Source organism: Camelus ferus, chromosome 20, assembly GCF_009834535.1.
Source record: "Camelus ferus isolate YT-003-E chromosome 20, BCGSAC_Cfer_1.0, whole genome shotgun sequence".
Lineage (NCBI taxonomy): Eukaryota > Metazoa > Chordata > Mammalia > Artiodactyla > Camelidae > Camelus > Camelus ferus.
Genome location: NC_045715.1, coordinates 34,325,791 through 34,342,359, shown reverse-complemented (window position 1 = coordinate 34,342,359; position 16,569 = coordinate 34,325,791). Strand labels below are relative to the sequence as shown.

At 38.7% G+C, this 16,569-nt stretch overlaps 1 long non-coding RNA gene across 3 annotated transcripts in view; it reads right to left on the bottom strand.

The window, feature by feature from the left end:
• LOC116658314 overlaps positions 1-16,569 on the bottom strand; it is a 380,608-nt gene that overhangs the window by 110,960 nt on the left and 253,079 nt on the right. For all 3 annotated transcript variants that reach the window (XR_004313651.1, XR_004313650.1, XR_004313652.1), the window contains 2 exons: positions 14,040-14,151; positions 12,579-12,631 (listed from right to left, as the gene is read on the bottom strand). This is a non-coding gene — a long non-coding RNA (uncharacterized LOC116658314). The remainder of the gene's footprint in view (positions 1-12,578; positions 12,632-14,039; positions 14,152-16,569) is intronic.

Here is a 16,569-nt window from a genome sequence, read left to right as displayed (position 1 = left end):
CAGGATCCATGGCTTTCTTATTTTTCTTACTACAGTGTTTGACACATAAAGGATCTCAAATATCGGTATATTAGTGAAGGAATTAATTAACTAAATATGATTTGAAACAACTTTTCAAAAGTATATACATATATATTTTTTCTTTTTCTTAAGTCTTACAACTCTCAGATGCATTAAGATCTGTTTATAAATTACTTCTAAGCTTTTCAGAAGAGTCTCTTTACTTCTTGCAGAAAACACACAGGGTAATTTTTCACAAAGAAATACTATGGAGTTAGATTCTTCCCCTTTGAGAAAATGTTCATAGACTTATAGGAAGAATGAACTGATCCAAACACTTTCTTCCACAGTTTTCAGAGCAAATACTTTTCTTTTCTGTCCTTTTTTCCATTGGCAGCGCAAAGAAGTGAATGAAAGTAAATAAATAAAATATTTTACCCCCATCGCATTAACCCCTATGATCACAAACTTCTATTTACAAACATTGGATTTCAAAGAGCCTCATTGGTCAGTGAGGGTGCCATCTCAAGCTTAAAAGCAGAGCTGATGAGAGACAGGATGATTGCTTAAAATATCCTAAGGCTATGAAAACCAAAATGGAGAAAGAGTTATTTAGGCATAACTAAAGCATAACAAAAGAGAGAGATAACTGGATGGAGAAAATGTTTAAAAAAGAAGAATTTCAAGGGGAAAATCAGTATATAAAAAAATCCCCTCAAACTTTCTTAACAGTCTATTGGGCTGTAGAAATGGTTCTAATGGAAAATAGTAGGAAAAGCCAGGAGTGCTTAAAACTAGACCAAAAAGTATCAAGGACGAAGTGAGGATGAGGACAACCTCACACAAGCAAGAGATGTGCGAAAGTGATGAAATAAAGTCTCCTGTTTTTAAGCATCTTGGTTTCAAGAAATGAAATCCTTTTGTTTCTTCTAAATTGGTTTTTCCAAGAAAATACGCTAAGCACAGCACCGATGAATAATTTCTAACAGCCCTACAAGTCAAATCCTAATTTTCAGCCACATAGTTAATGACTGCTTATTTATACGCACCTTCTAAGGGCGATATTCTATTTTATCTTCAACCGCATGTATGCTGTTCTAAATAACTAAGCAAAAGTCATGCTCTTTGGACTTTTTTTCCCCCAAATCGATTTCCCTCCATATATAACCCTACTTAGAGTAGCGGAAAAATAAACATCCAGTGTTTTTCCTCCCCAGCTATAAAAGCGCCAAGATTCCTCAGCTTGACAAATTTAAATGAGTTGAAGACATCTCCCACATGGGAATATGTAGTGCTGGCTCGTGGTCAGAGATAAATTTTTCACTAAACCTGCACATAGGGTGAGGAAGGGAAACCTCCCTGATTTTCTTCCCCTCCCTTCATCTCTTCTTTCAATTGGAGAATAAATGGAAAGAATTTTCTCTCTTTTTCATCTGAATTTCCAAAAGACAGCATTTCAGATAAAACCATGAAGATTCTATCTGGTCTACAAATTTCTGAATATAAGCACACACTGTTATTCTGCCATATGCCAGCGATGTTGGCTTCCTGATTGTAATAACATCCTGTTGGGATGGAAGTGCCTAGTAAGTGTGGTCCATGAGATTGCTTGGTTAATATGGGGGCCCCTTTTTCCCAGGCTTCAATCCTCCTCTTGGTTTGGATGATGAGATGTTCGGGCTGTGTTGGCCACTCTTTGTTGTTCCGTTATTTGCATTTTGTCTGCCCTTAAACTTCCTCCTAGTTTCATTATGTATTTACCCTTGCTCCATTCCTTGCTGAACAACAATGGATCTCAAATGCAGGAAATAATGCAAACTACAGGTTGGTGGTGTGTCGTGGGGCAAAATCTGCTTCTTTATTTGGGTTGATCTGACGAATCCATTTAATTCAATAGAGTGTTTGACCAAATAAATGAAAATTCAGATGAAGCCCTGATCTGAATGATGCATGCAAATCCAAACCTCAAGATCGTTGGTGTGGCATTTTAACTCCTTCTCAAAAGAATCCTAGGCTTGAAGTTAAATCTAAATTGAAAAGTTTGATAGTGAATCGTGCCAATTCAATTTATGTGACCTTGGGCAGGTTATTTAACCTTCCTAAGCTTCAGTGTCTTCCTCCACAGGGTACATGTGTTTGGAGAGAATGTGCATTCAAATAGGAAAGGAGACAATAATAGGTATTTTCTAAGAACTTTGTGAGCACTGGATGAAATGTGTGGCTAGACACGGTATTTGCTCGAGGCACGATATTGTGTTGCCTGTACATTATGTAGAATTTATCGATTTATGATATTAACTATATATTTATGAAGCATTTACCATATGCTGAATCATGATTCTCTAGGTAGGATCAAGGGACACTTAGGTGTCCTGAAGATACTTTTAGAGTATCGGCAAAGTCAAATTTATTTTTATAATAATGACAAGTTGCCTTTTTTTTAACTTTCATTCGCTCACAAGCATATAGTAGAGTCTTCCAGACTGCATACAACATGAGATGGCCAATAGCTGAATGCAGTAGTAGATAATAAAATAGACTTGCCAGATTGTGAAGGGGTCCTGAGGGAAACAAAGTTTAAGAATCACTGGGTTCAACTCTGCTGATTCGCTTTAGGTGGGTGTGTCTGGAGATGAGCCGGTGCATGGTGGTTGGAATTACTCAGCTCCTTCCTCGCCTCTGTTTTTCCCAGAGGTGAAGCCGCACCCTTCAGTTAAGGCTCTTCAGTGACGTGAGCTAGAGTCAGGAAATTTAAGGTCCCGATATTAGATGCTGTTGTTAGTCATGAAAATGAAACCTGGGGAAGGAGTGTGTGTCATGGTTGTATATGTGACTGATCTACAGAGCTGTGGGTTTAGCATCTCCCTTTAAATTCAGCAGCAGTTTACTGAGCCCCTGCAGTGTGCCATGCACTGTACTACAACTGCACAAACGATCTCTTAATTAACCCTCAGAACCCTGTGGGATAACCATCACTGTCATCATTTGCCCTTGGTGTATACGACCTACTGGAAAGGAAGGAGAGTCTAGTGGGGAAGGGGTGCTTTCTGGACCACCTACATTCAAATCCAGCCCTGCAACTCCCTAGCTGTGTGACCTTAGGCAGAGCACTTAACTTCTCTGTGTTTCATTTTCCTCATCCATAGAATGGGTATAATAATAGCACATACATCATAGAGTTGTTAGGAGGGTTGAATGAGTCAAAATATGCAAAGTGCTAAGAAAAATGTCTGGCATTTAGCAGTCACTCCATAACTGTTTGTCATTATTATTTTTACTGTCAACCAAATAATATTATTGATTATAGTGTTAAAACTACCATTTAAGAGACTCATGGATATTGTAGTACCCATGAGTCGATCAGAAGTGTAAAATTTGAAACCCTATAGGTATAGAAGAAAACGGGTAAATTCCTATATAAACTGGGTATAGTTACGAAAAGTGTTCTTATTGATTCAAAATCCAAAGCCAATAAAGAAGAGTGATGATTTGACAATATAAACATGAAAAAACCAACTTTGCACAGCACAAAACACCATAAACAAAGCTACAACAAATGACAAACTAGTAAAAAATATTTATATCACAGATAAACAGCAAATACTACATATATAACTGTATGTGTGTGTATCCCATGTATGTGTATGTGTGTGTGTGTGGAGAGAGAGAGAAAGTGTCTGTGTGTGTAATCTTAAAAATTAAGGGAACAAGGACCGGAATCATAGGCAAAAGACAAGAACAGACAAGTCACCCAAAAAGGTCAACATTAGATGTTAAACATATGAAAAAGATGTTCAACTTCACTCCTGGCAAGAGAAATGAAGCATAAAGCTACTCTGAGTTACTATTTATTACCCATCACCTATCAGATTGGCAAAATTTTTAAAAAGTTGACAGCACATTCTATTGACAAGTTAGGAAACCAGGCACTCACGGAGGGGGAAAAGTGGAAACGCAGGTTGATACAGCCCTGTGCAGGAGAAGACGGCACAATTGATAAAACTAGGAAATTACAGTATCAATACACACCCACCGCAAAATACAAAAATACACACGCGAGAGGTTATTCATTGCATCACTGTTTTAAATGGCACGATACGGGTACAGCCTCAATGCCCACATATGGAAGAGAGATTGGAAACAACGACAGTGCATTTGCAGAAGGGAGCACCATGAAGTTACAATAAAAAAAATTTAAAATAAAATAAAATAAAATAATGAATAAGAGCTCTATGAAATGATATGATGTGATTTCCAAGATATATGGTAAAGTGAAAAAAAAATCAAAGAGCAAAAGAGAAGCTATACTCTGCTATCTTTTGTTTAAGATAGTTTCACTTAGTAAAGTGTGAAGTCATTCTTGAACCCACTAAGCCAAACACTGTCACACTCCAGAAAGGCATCTCTCCAGGATCTTCCAATTTTTTTCTCAAGTCACATATAGCTAAGATTTTCTCTTTAATTATGAGAAACTTTGCCCCTAATTGCTAAACACTATGGCCATACTGGGGGAAATCATGCAAAAGCCAACACGATTTCCATACTATACTGTTATTCCTTCATTTTACCAGTAGCATATGAACCAAAATAAAAGTTGCATTGTTGCAGAGCAGACTGTTTTGCTAATAATTATCACTTTTTTTTGAGGCAGTGGGTCTCCCTAAGAACAAAAAGGTGAAATGGAAGCCCAGCTTTGTCACTTGCTAGCTGTGTGGCCCTGGGCTCAGCACTAAACCTCTCTGAGCCTGATTTTTTTAATTCTGTAAAATTAAGATATTAACAATGCTTACTTCATATGGTTGCTGTGAGCATGAAATGAGATAATGCTTGTAAATGCCTAGCACATATTATTACCATTATTACTGTCTTCACGAGCATCGTGCCCTTCCTTGGGCTACACCACAGCACTGAACTGTGTGTCTATGTCACACAGACACACAAGGCACACACACGTGAACACAGGCACAAATAAATATGCCCAAACACGATTAGTCTTATATTTCACAGCTCCCTCTCCTTTTTTTTCCCCATCTCAATAACCTTAATGTACTTTGCCCCTCACATTCTTTTTTTTTTTTTCCTTTTTTGCCCAAGCAACAGAAAATTATGATGTCACAGTTCTGGAGACTAGAAGTCCAAGATCAAAGATGTCAGCTGGTTTGATTTCTTTTGAGTGCTGTCTCCTTGGCTCGTAGATGGTCAGCTTCTATCTGCATCTTCCAATGGTCTTCTCTCTGTGTCCTCATCTCTCTCTATCTTTTTTTTTTCATAAGAACCCCAGTCATACTGGATTGGAGCCCACCTTATTGGCCATATTTTAACTACCTCTTGAAAGGACCCTATCTCCAAACATTCTAAAGTACTGGAGGGGTTAGGACTTCAACATATGAGTTTAGGAGGAACATAATTCAGCCCATGAAAGAAAAAATTTAATTGCTGTCATTCTTACCATCCTATTCACTAACATTTCAACCGCAGTCTTTCTTAGGCATCTTGTCTGTTAGCCAACAATCCACTGTAGGCATGAATGGAACACTCCATGACTATATATAACAACAACCTAAAACCGTATAATGATCAAACCAACAGGCCAGCCTTCGGTGAGTAGCTACATGATAAACTAGCTGAGGGTGTACGTCAAATTCTTGTTCTGATCTTGGAGACTTTGCTCATAAAGTTCCTTCCACCTAAAATGTCCTGCTCCATGTTTCAAATCCTGTCTCAAGTCCCTAAACATCCCTCAGCCTTTACCATGTCCCCAGAACCCAATGAGCTTTCATCGTTCATTGGTCTGGAACAGGCTTGAGTATATTGACTTGTAATGTTCTTCAGTTGTTTTCTGTGTTTACCTTGCTTACAGCAACAAGCTTTTAAGCTCTGAGCACAGGAGTCGTCTTTTATTACCCGAATGTACCCACCGCAGCACCTAGGAGTGTGTGTCCCGTATCGTCAATTACCTACAAACCCTTATCAGACTGAATTGATTTGAAATGCTTCTCACTCTGTTTTGCAAATATGTTTATAGCAAAAGGGATCAAGTATTACATAGTGATGCAGTAAAACTGACTACATATTTATAAAATCCCACCCTTGAGACTTTATGACAAGGAATTTATGAATCATATTACACAAATTATGCCATCTTATAATTTTGTCTATTAACCTCAAGGGGATGTTATCGGTTGTGGAAATTTTCTGACAGGTTGTCATACTTCAGTCCAAGTTATAACAGATTCTGACACTCCAAAAATCTTGATTTAATGTGCCAGAAATAGACAGCGACTGTCACGGATGGTCTTGTCTGTTCTGAGCTAAATTCATTCCTCAGGGTCAGAGCATCACATCTCAGCAATGAGATTTCAACACTGGTTCTGATCCAGGTCAATGAATAAGATATCATGCACCCAGGCTTTACATAGAAATAATAAATGGATTCGGTTTTCTCCTCTGGCTATCAGCTTCTTTTCCATTTCCACCCCCCACCCACCCACCATAGTTTAAGGGGAAAACAAAGCACAAAACTCTAGATAGAACTGGGAAGGAATAATTTCTTAATCAAAATCTAATTCTCCTTGTAAGTCAGGCATAAGCCTAGGGTGCAAAACAAAACAACAATAATAAAATCATAAACTGTGCTGTATGATTTTGATTATATTGATATAAACCGAACAGCAAGTGTCATTTAGAGCATTTCTACTCAGCTAAAGTGTACTTTATGTTTTGAGCCCCCAAAGATGTCTACCCCCTAATCCTCAGAACCTGTGAATCTGCAGACATGATTAACTGAAGGATCGTAAGATAATCCTGGATGATCCACGTGGTTTCAGTGTAATTACAACAGGTGGAAGACGGAGCAGAAGAGTGATGTGGGTCAAAGAGTGATGGGACTATGGAGGACCGCTCAGAGAGGTGCTCCAACACTACCTAAAGATGGTTGAAGGGGGCCATGAATCAAGGAATGCAGGCAGCCTCTAAGAAAGAGGAAAAGGCAGGGAAAATGATTCTCCCATAGAGCCTCCAGCAAGTAATGCAGCTTCCACCATGATTTTAGCCAAGTGAGACCCATGTTGGACTTCTAACATGCAGAACTGTGAGATAATACATTTGTATTGTTTAAACTTTTGTGAAAATTTGTTATGGCAGCAATAGAAAACTAACATGCTCTACCTGCATAAATGTAATCTCGATGAAGGCATGAATCATAATCCATCTGCTGCTCCTTTCCAAATCATAGGATAGAGCTTGATCCAGTAATACACACTTAGTACATTTCCTTTGAATGAAATATGGATGCAACCTTTTATATTTCACCCAAACAGTCCTAGTATGCTATCTACCCTCACTCTCATCAGCAGTCTTGTTCCATATATTTAGGTATCGTCAGCATCTCTCAAATTTTATAGATAAGGAAATATTGAGCACCTTCTTCAACGTTATCTAGCTGTTAAGCTGTTAAGAGGTGTAGTCAAGGCTTGAGACAAGGTCATTTGACTTTCAATCCAGTGACCTGTTCACTGCATGACTACCCAATTTCAGTTCCTAAAAGAAAGAAAGTGGATTGGCCAACAGAACCTCATTTTAGTTCAGTCTGTTACGAGGAGCGTGTCTCTAAAACAGGCTAATGCTCTCTAATTCCATTTGACATTCGAAGATAATTCAAATTAGGAATAAAAGAACAACATCACACCTTAAAAGAAACATCTTGCCATTCTACTTAGAAAGCTCACTGTTCAACAGGAAAAGGTGCCCTGGGTTCTTTGTCCAGCCATAGAGAGCATGAGAGGTATCTACGGTGCTTGCCCCGAGAGCCAGATGGTATAAAGTAGCAGGGAAGCATCCACAGCTCTGCTGAAGAACGACCATAGAAGCCAGAAGTCCACCCCACACGCAGACAGACCGACCAGCCCAGAATCAGGCCTCCACGTCACTTTGTGCACAGGAAGCCAACTTGGGTCTTCTTTGATTCCACCCTCCTTTGGTGGCTGTGTTAATCTACTGCAGCATATTAAACAGTAGTAGTGAATGTAATAATAACTATTATGTATTAAGCATTTACTACGAACCCAAACCCAAAAAGTAGTTGACCCAGTTACTGCCATACACCCCCCTCCCCATCCCCTGCCTCCGGTAACCACAAATCTAATCTCTTTTTCTATGAGTTTGGCTGTTTTTTGTTTCTTTTCTTGTTTTAGATTTCACACGCATGTAATATGCATACGCCCCCGGTGTATCACACACGCACCCTGTGGTGGGCGTGCACGCACCGAAGAATGGTAGTACGGGGCAGTGTGGGGGCCCCAGAAAGTCAGTACAAGACTGGCCGAGGGAAGGAAATATGGTTGGAAGTAAAGAATAGAAAACTATACTTTCACTTGCCTAGGATTTTTTTTTCTCTTAAGCCTTAAAAGAAAATGGGTTGCTTGTAAGAGAAGAGAGAAAGAGAGAAAGAGAGAAAGAGAGAAAGAAAGAAAGAAAGAAAGAAAGAAAGAAAGAAAGAAAGAAAGAAAGAAAGAAAGAAAGAAAGAAAGAAAGAAAGAAAACTATACTTTCTAAATAAAAAACTATTTTCTTTATTCCAAAGTGTGTATTCTTAAATGGCAACATATAGCACATGCTGGTTGCTTTATTTTTTTAAGTGCTGGCTTGTTTTCTTTCTTATGCTTTGCCCCTTCCTCTGCTCCTTCTCCTCCCCTCCTCTGTCATCACTCCTCGCTCTGCTCCAGAGCCGCAGCAAGGTGCCTGCACCTGTGTTGAAGTTGTAATTTGTTTCTTTTCACATTTTTTACCAAGCCCTTATGATCACTTATAAACGTATATGCCTATATAGGTGGGCGTGTGTGTGTTTCTGTATGCCATAATATGACTACCTGCATCTTGCTTTGTTATGTGCCGTTTCACTCATAAAAATCCCTGTCAGCTGGTGAAACTTTAGTTCATTCTTTTTAATAGCTACATAGAATCACATGATATAGATGTACCATAATTTAATTTGTCATTTCTCTACTTAAAATCAATCTGGTCTTACAATAACCAAGACATGGAAGCAACCTAAACGTCCATCGACAGATGAACAGATAAGGAAGATGTACTGTGTATATGTGTATGTGTGTATAAATGTATATATATAAAATATTACTCAACAATAAAAAAAGAAATAATCCCATTTTCAACAACATTATGATATTAAGTGAAGTAAGCGAGAAAGGGAAGACAAATATCATTTATACGTGGAATCTAAAAAATTGATACAAATGAACTTATTTACAAAGCAGAAATAGACTCACAGACAGAAAACAAACTTATGGTTACCAAAACAGGAAGGAAGGGAGAGATAAATTAGGAGTTTGGGATTAGCAGATACACAAGATAACAAAGACGTGTAGAGAGCACAGGGAACTATATTCAATATCTTGTAATAACCCATAATGGAAAAGAATCTGAAAAAGAATTCGGTATGTATAACCAAATCACTTTGCTATACATCTGAAACTGACACAGCATTGTAAACTAACTAAACTTAAATAAAAAAATAATTTCATACTAAAAAAAGTAAATTGATGACACTTGTAAATAAATAAATAAATAAATAAATAAATAAGTAAGTAAATAAAATCTGGTCTTGGTTAAGAATTTTCCCTTTTCTCTAAACTAGACAGGTAGGCTTCCATAATTTTCTTCTAAAATTGTGTTATTTCATTTAAAAATATTTAAAGCTGTGAATTCATGTGAAGGTTAATTTTGCATATCCAGATTGGAAGTCATTTGTGCCACCAATATCGTTAAGTAACCTAGCTTTTTCTCACTGAAATGATTATAGGTTTTTAAAAATAGATGAACTGTCCATATAATAGTAATATTTTTCCTGCATTTTTATTCTCTTCTAGTGCCCTAGTCCCCCCGTGTAATGCTGTTACCATGTTTATCTGACCACCCTGTGATGTTGGCCAAGGCACATCTCACTATTCTTTTCATAATATTTTGACAATTGTCGTGCATTAGCTCTTCCTTTAGACCATTTTATACAACTCTCTCCCAAAGCTTGGATTCTAACTGCAATGACATTCAATGCACATACATCAGAACAGTCCTAAGATATTGTCTTCTCCTTCAAGACCATGGGTATATTTTTCCATTTGTTCTAATCTTGTCTTTTGATAGATTTTCATATTTTGATTCATACTTTTTCTGAGCTTCTCTTATTTAGGTTATCCTTAAGCATTTCAGGGTGTGACCTCTGAGATCTTTTCTTGAAGCTGCTTTTGCACAAGGGGCGAGTGCTTGTTCTTACCCATGCTTGTTTGGGGTAACTCGGAGAACATGCTGATGGAGACCACATGGGTGGGGATAAAGTTTTCCAAGACACCCTTTGGCACATCACTTCCCTGAGTCTCTCTCAAGCTACTGGGTTTCTGAGCACAAAAAGGAAGTTTAAGCAGTATTCTCTCTCTTAAGTATCTGCTGTATGGCTTTGGTCATAGTCATTCCAACTTTCTAATTATTGTCATTTCAATCACATGTACCATGTGCGGTCTTTGTGTTTTCACACAGGTAGTTCTCAGGAAATTATGCCGAATGGGGTTTTTGGGTATCTTCCTTTAAAGAGAAGGAGTATGAACACACCTTCCAATATTAATAATATTTCCATTATAAAGAAGTTAAGATAATCACTATAAGAATTTCCAACGTATGTAGATTAACTTTTGTGGCAAAAATAAAAATTAATTCATTAGGTATGACTCTAAATTCCTATGCATAAATGTTTTGTTTTTTACTTGTTAAGCACCTGTGCTAATAAAATCCTTGGGTTCTGAGTCTGATAGCAGCCTTAATAAAAGTAAGATTACAGAAGCAGCAATAAAACCTATCATGCATGATTAAGGATGGAGGGGCAAATTAATTTGGCATTGCTTTGACAGAAAATTTCCCTTTGTTGTGCTTATATGCCTGTGTTTTGTACCAACAGCTTTTGTGATTCCCTCGTTTAATCAGCTCGAGATGTTTACTCGGCAAATGCACAGAGGTAGGAGCAGGCAGGCAGTCCCGTGCTGCCTGTGGCATTTACACACACAAAAAAGGCCTAATAGTTTGCAAAACATTGGGTTACTCTATGTTTGAGATATCTTTTAAGGAAAAATTCTAATTTTGGTACTTTCATAGAAAGAACAGGATATATTTCTTACATCTTAAAAGCAAAATTGAGAAAATAAAATTGATTATGGGTTAAGGAAAATCCATAGCAAACTCTATATCCTGCAGTTTCCCCCCAAATATCCACCTTCTATTCTATGAACAGATTTTGAGCTTCATGGAACACTGGAGACAAAGAGATGGCAGTTTTCTATGAGAGACAGCAGGAAATCCAGGATAAGGGTAGAATTTAACATCCCTCTTTTTGAGATGATTAAGAGTCTGTGCTTACCAGCAGCATGGAATGTGCTGTGGAATCACTTTTGGCATACAATAATTTTACAAGTTTATATGCATTATGACATAATTATGATAAAATGTAATTAATGAAAGGAGGACCGAAATGTATGTTTCTATGTAACATATAAGGCAGTTACCTAAAGATCAACTCATAGAACTACTAGTTACTTGCTTCAGTGTTGGGAAGTTATGCTGTATTCTACTGTAAAATAACTACTGTCCATATAGAACTTTGTCTTACCCATGTGTGGTTTTTCCAGTTGCTTTCTTATGTGCACTGATCAAAGAAAACTTAGTCAATGTCAGCTCTCAGAAAATATAAGATGCTGTCTAAGTTAACGTATGGCCAGTTTTAGCCCAATTTGTGGGAAAATGACAATAACTTTTTGGTATTTACATCTGCAATAATACTTTAAATTCACTTTGATTTACTTTCATTTGAATTGCATCGATCATGCAGGATTTTCCTGGATTTCATGAAAGATTTAACCCGCATGAATGGCTTGTTCCCCACAGAAATCATTTCATAATTGAGAAAGGATGATAAATATCTCAGAATAGGAAACCATTCTTGATTCAATAGGACACTGACTTGAAGTTCCCATCCCATTCAACTCAGTTTTAATTCTAATGAATTGTTTCTTCTGGGGAAGGGATATCTGCATATTACTTTGGAGAAAAAAAAAAAGCCAAAGAATGAAGGTCTAAGTCTGGGATTACAAGTATTAATGAAGATTATAGCAGGCAGCAATGAAATTTTCTACATGGCCATAATATTCCACCTAAAAAAATTAAAAAAAAAAAAAAAAAACTAAATTCTAAGCAGCAGTCCATAACTGACGGCTAGACCACGAAATCCACAAGAAAGTGATCCAGAACCAGAAACACCTTTAAAAAAGAGAAGTATTTCTAAGGAAAGTTCTTCTAACTCAAAACCTTAGCAAGAACAATAGTTAGGGTTACCATGAAGTTTATTATCCGAACCAGGACTCTTTTGAGACTGAAAGAGGGAATATTTTAATTACACAAGAACATCAGAAAAAACCAAGACCATCCTAGGAAAACTAAGCTGGTAAATAATGTTAGTCTCATCAATAGTAAAAACTTTGCCCCGAGTGGAGTTTTTCTCACCAAGTTGCCCCGAATCTTACCTTGGTGCAAGACATCGTTCTTTTAACTCATCAACACAGTGGTAATCATGTCTCTGAAAAATAATGGAAAACATTTATTTAGTACTTATCAGGTAATGAGCTCTTAGCACACACACATTTTAACACTGGGCGAAGAATCTTTACATGTATTGTCTCATTTAATTCTCACTTGCTACTTTTATCCTTATTTTATAGTTGAGAAAACTGAAATACAGGAAGTAAAATGCCATTGATCACCCGTTTACTGAGTGACAAAGCCCAGATCTGAATACGGTTTGATGCTGTAATCTATGCTCTTAAATAATACATTTTATTCCTTTGTCATAGTTGCCTTTAACCATTAGAATCACAATTGTGCATAATTCCCTCCTTCCTATGCCCGCAGCAGACATTGCTAATCTATCCCTGTATCCTTCCTGCTGAGCTCAGAATGCTTCTCAGCACAATACTCTAGGAAGCAACTATCAATGTTCAGATCTCTCTACAGACCTTGAATTAGTCAAGATCCCTACTTTTAAAAATGGGGAAACTGAAGCCCCATTGTTTTCACTGAGGCCAACACTGTGATTGTTCACCTAGCATCACTCCCTACCCCTTTTTTTCTTGCCACCAAACCCTGGTTTTGTTCAGCTCCTAGGTGGCTGCATGTAACAGAAGAGGCTGGACTTTCTCTAGACCCAGGACATAAGCCTGGATTAACCCAAGCTGATCATGTTATCAGCATTCCCCTTACCAGTGGCCAATTTAGGAATGAGTATGAGATGCTGTTCTGGCCATCTGGGCGACTACTAGCTACTACTAACTAGGGAGAGGGAACTCTGGAAAACTTTGCTCTTGAAGAAGAAACACACGAGAAGATACAGTCCATCCTCTTTTTCCTGCCTTGGGACACTATAATCCTTGGGGGAGGGTATCATTTAGAATATTGTCAGCCACAAAACACAAGTTTGAAGATGCCAGCTCCTCTATTACGTGGATAATCAAAATGTGTTATATTAGCTTTCTATTACTTTATAACAAATTCTCCCAAACTTAGCAGCTAAAAACAACACACATTGATTACATTTTCGGGGGTCAGGATTCCAGGTATGGCTTAGCTGGGCCATCTGCTCAGAGTGTCACAGGCTGTAATCAAGGTGTCAGTCAGAATGCATTTTCATCTGGAGGCTCAACTGGGGAAGAACCCACTTCCAAGCACATTCAGGATGTTGGCAGGATTCATTTCCTTGCAGTTGTTTGGTCTGAGGGCTTCAATATTTTCTGGCTATTGGCCAGAGGCCCCCCTCGGGTTTTATAGGCTGCCCATAGCGCCTAGAGCCTTCTGCAGCCACTTGCCCCACGGGCTTCTCCAATATGGCATTTACTTTGCTGAGGCCTCAAGGAGATTCTCTCTCTGTGTTTTCTGGAGCTATCTGTGGGAACGAGAAGGAGCATACTGATTTTCCACAAACAAAAGCAAACCTGGGCGCCTGGCTTCACAAGTGGCCAGATGGTTTCTCAGTGATACACAAGCTACCTTCAGCAAACTGGGGCATGGGTGCGCGTAGAATTTTCTCTTCTCTTCTGTGGTCACCTGTAGAGAGTAGAAAGGGAGAATTGAATCCAGAGAAGGTATTGTATAAAAATTCATACATTCATTGTTTGTGCATTCATTCATTCCTACATGCATCCAACAGACATTAAAGGTGAACGAAATATAGTCTAAGAATTCTGGCAGAGGCAACGATGAATCATCCACACATACATAATCTAATGGGAGCTGGGAGAAGCAAAAATACAATTAAGTTTAAAACAACACAGAAACTATTAAGTACCTTAAAAGATGAACATGCCTTGGCAAGGACCAATGCTTGTGCTCACTACCACTAAATGCTAAGCTTGCCTAGAGGATAAAGAGCTTTTGTCCAGCAAGAACACAAAGGTAAATGAGAACATTCAAAAACAGGGAGGCGGTAAAAGAGCAGATAAACAAAGGGAAGCAGAAGGGAAGTGTTCAGTTGACGAGGATCTGAGCCAGGGAGCACGGTGAGAGGAAAATAACACAAAAATTTCCTAGGATAAAAATGAGGACTGTAAAAGTCGGTTATCAGAAAGAGAATGTACCAGAATCCATAACATTCATAATAGGCTTTTCTCAGGAGACCTCAATTCCCTTATGCCAGCTCAAGACAGTTTACAAGAGTTAGGGCAACCAGCAGATGGAGAAGTTTCCGGATCCAGCGTGAGTTTAAATAAAAAGAATAAATTACTGCAGCTTGCATTCTCATAATTACCAAAGAATAAAAGAAACGTCACTGACAGGAACCCATATTAAATGCAGTGAGATGACACGTAATATCTGCTTGTGGGAAAGCAAAGCTATCCCTCCAAACTGAGCCTTTCTCCATTTTCTCCCACCTTTCTCTCTTCTCGGCGCCTCTCTCCTAAACTTCAGTCACTTGATGAATCTGAAGTCACCAGTCCTTCCATAACTTCTCTTGGAAGCATCTTGTTCAGTAAAAGACACACATCTCATGGTTATTTTCTTTAAAAGAGATAGGATCTTGAGACATAAATTAGAATGTATTGAGGTAATTCTCGACATGAACCGGGAGCCAGAGCTTCACACCATTAAGTCACTAAGCTTGGCTCACAGTGGGTCTCGTAGGGTGGAGATCCCGGGCCCTCCCGGACGGTGTCCAGCAGGGTCATCGCGCTTCACACGCGTAACTCGCTTGACAGTAAAAATGCATTCACATGCTCTCTGCCTCCCACCTCCCTCGAGTTTACACAACATTCGTAAATTCAGATCTTGTAGCATTTGGGGGGATTCTAAAATAGACGTGCTTTGAGGGTGTGTTTACTGTGTGTGTGTCCTCCTGTGTACTGCTGTGGTCAAATGAATTACATGGAAGGCATGTGAGTCAACAGACTTTAGCAAATCAAATCATTGGATTTGTGAGTGCATATATAGACGCCTGGCCTAGGTTATTAAGCCTGCGCTTTTTGGATGAAAATGTTTTCCTAGCCTTTTGTTCTTCCTGAAAACTCATTCTCAAGCTCTTCTGAATTCCCATTCTGGAGCAGAATGCAGTCCTAACAGGGATTATCATTAATGTTTGATGCAACAATAAACATTACTCCAGCGGGACCCTATGTGGAGCTCGTTCATAAAGAAAGAGATGAGTTTTATTCTTATGTCATTTAAAAAAATACAGATATTTCATGCTAGCCCCAAACCACACATTTAATTGCAGCTCTAATTTTAACCCCCAGCATGGAAGATGGAAGGAGGGAGCATTGAGTCTACAGTGTTTGGCAAACAGTAGAGAATCATAAATGAATGAGGTTTGTATTTATCTTCTGGCTTTTCCTGGTTGAGCTTTTCAAGCTCATGTCAGGATCCTACTACCACTGCTTTAACGCTACCTTAAATGGGAGGAATCTGGTGCTTTTCCCATCTTGACCTCACCCGCCAGTCCTCACCTTCCATCTCAAGACAGTTGCTCGGTCAGCTAACACACTTAATGAGTGCCTGCTCTGTGCCAGGCACTGTTTAGAAACTGAAAATGCAGAGCTGAAGAAGATACTGTAAGTAGGGGAAAACAACAGGCCAGTGGATGAATATGTCATGGACGACCAGAGATGATCTAGACCTTGAGTGACTTGACGCCATTCACATGAGAACTGGGCCCAAACACAGGCTGGGCTGAGCCTATCGGTAGCACTGTGATTGCCCCACCTTCACCCACAAAGGGAGAGAGGAAAGACTGTGAGGTCGCATCAAGCTGGAGCAAGGGCTTCAAGCTAAGCTGTCAATTTTTCAAAACAGATTATCATCAGCAAAATCCCAGAATTTAAGAAAGCTGTTATGGAGCCAATCCTGGCCATACTTTTGTGAAGAATGTTGATTAGTGACATTCCCACTCAGAATACTTGCTCAGTAATGACCTAAACTACAAAATGACATGTACCGGCTCTCCCAGTTCAGGTTCTATCTGCTTCCCCATGT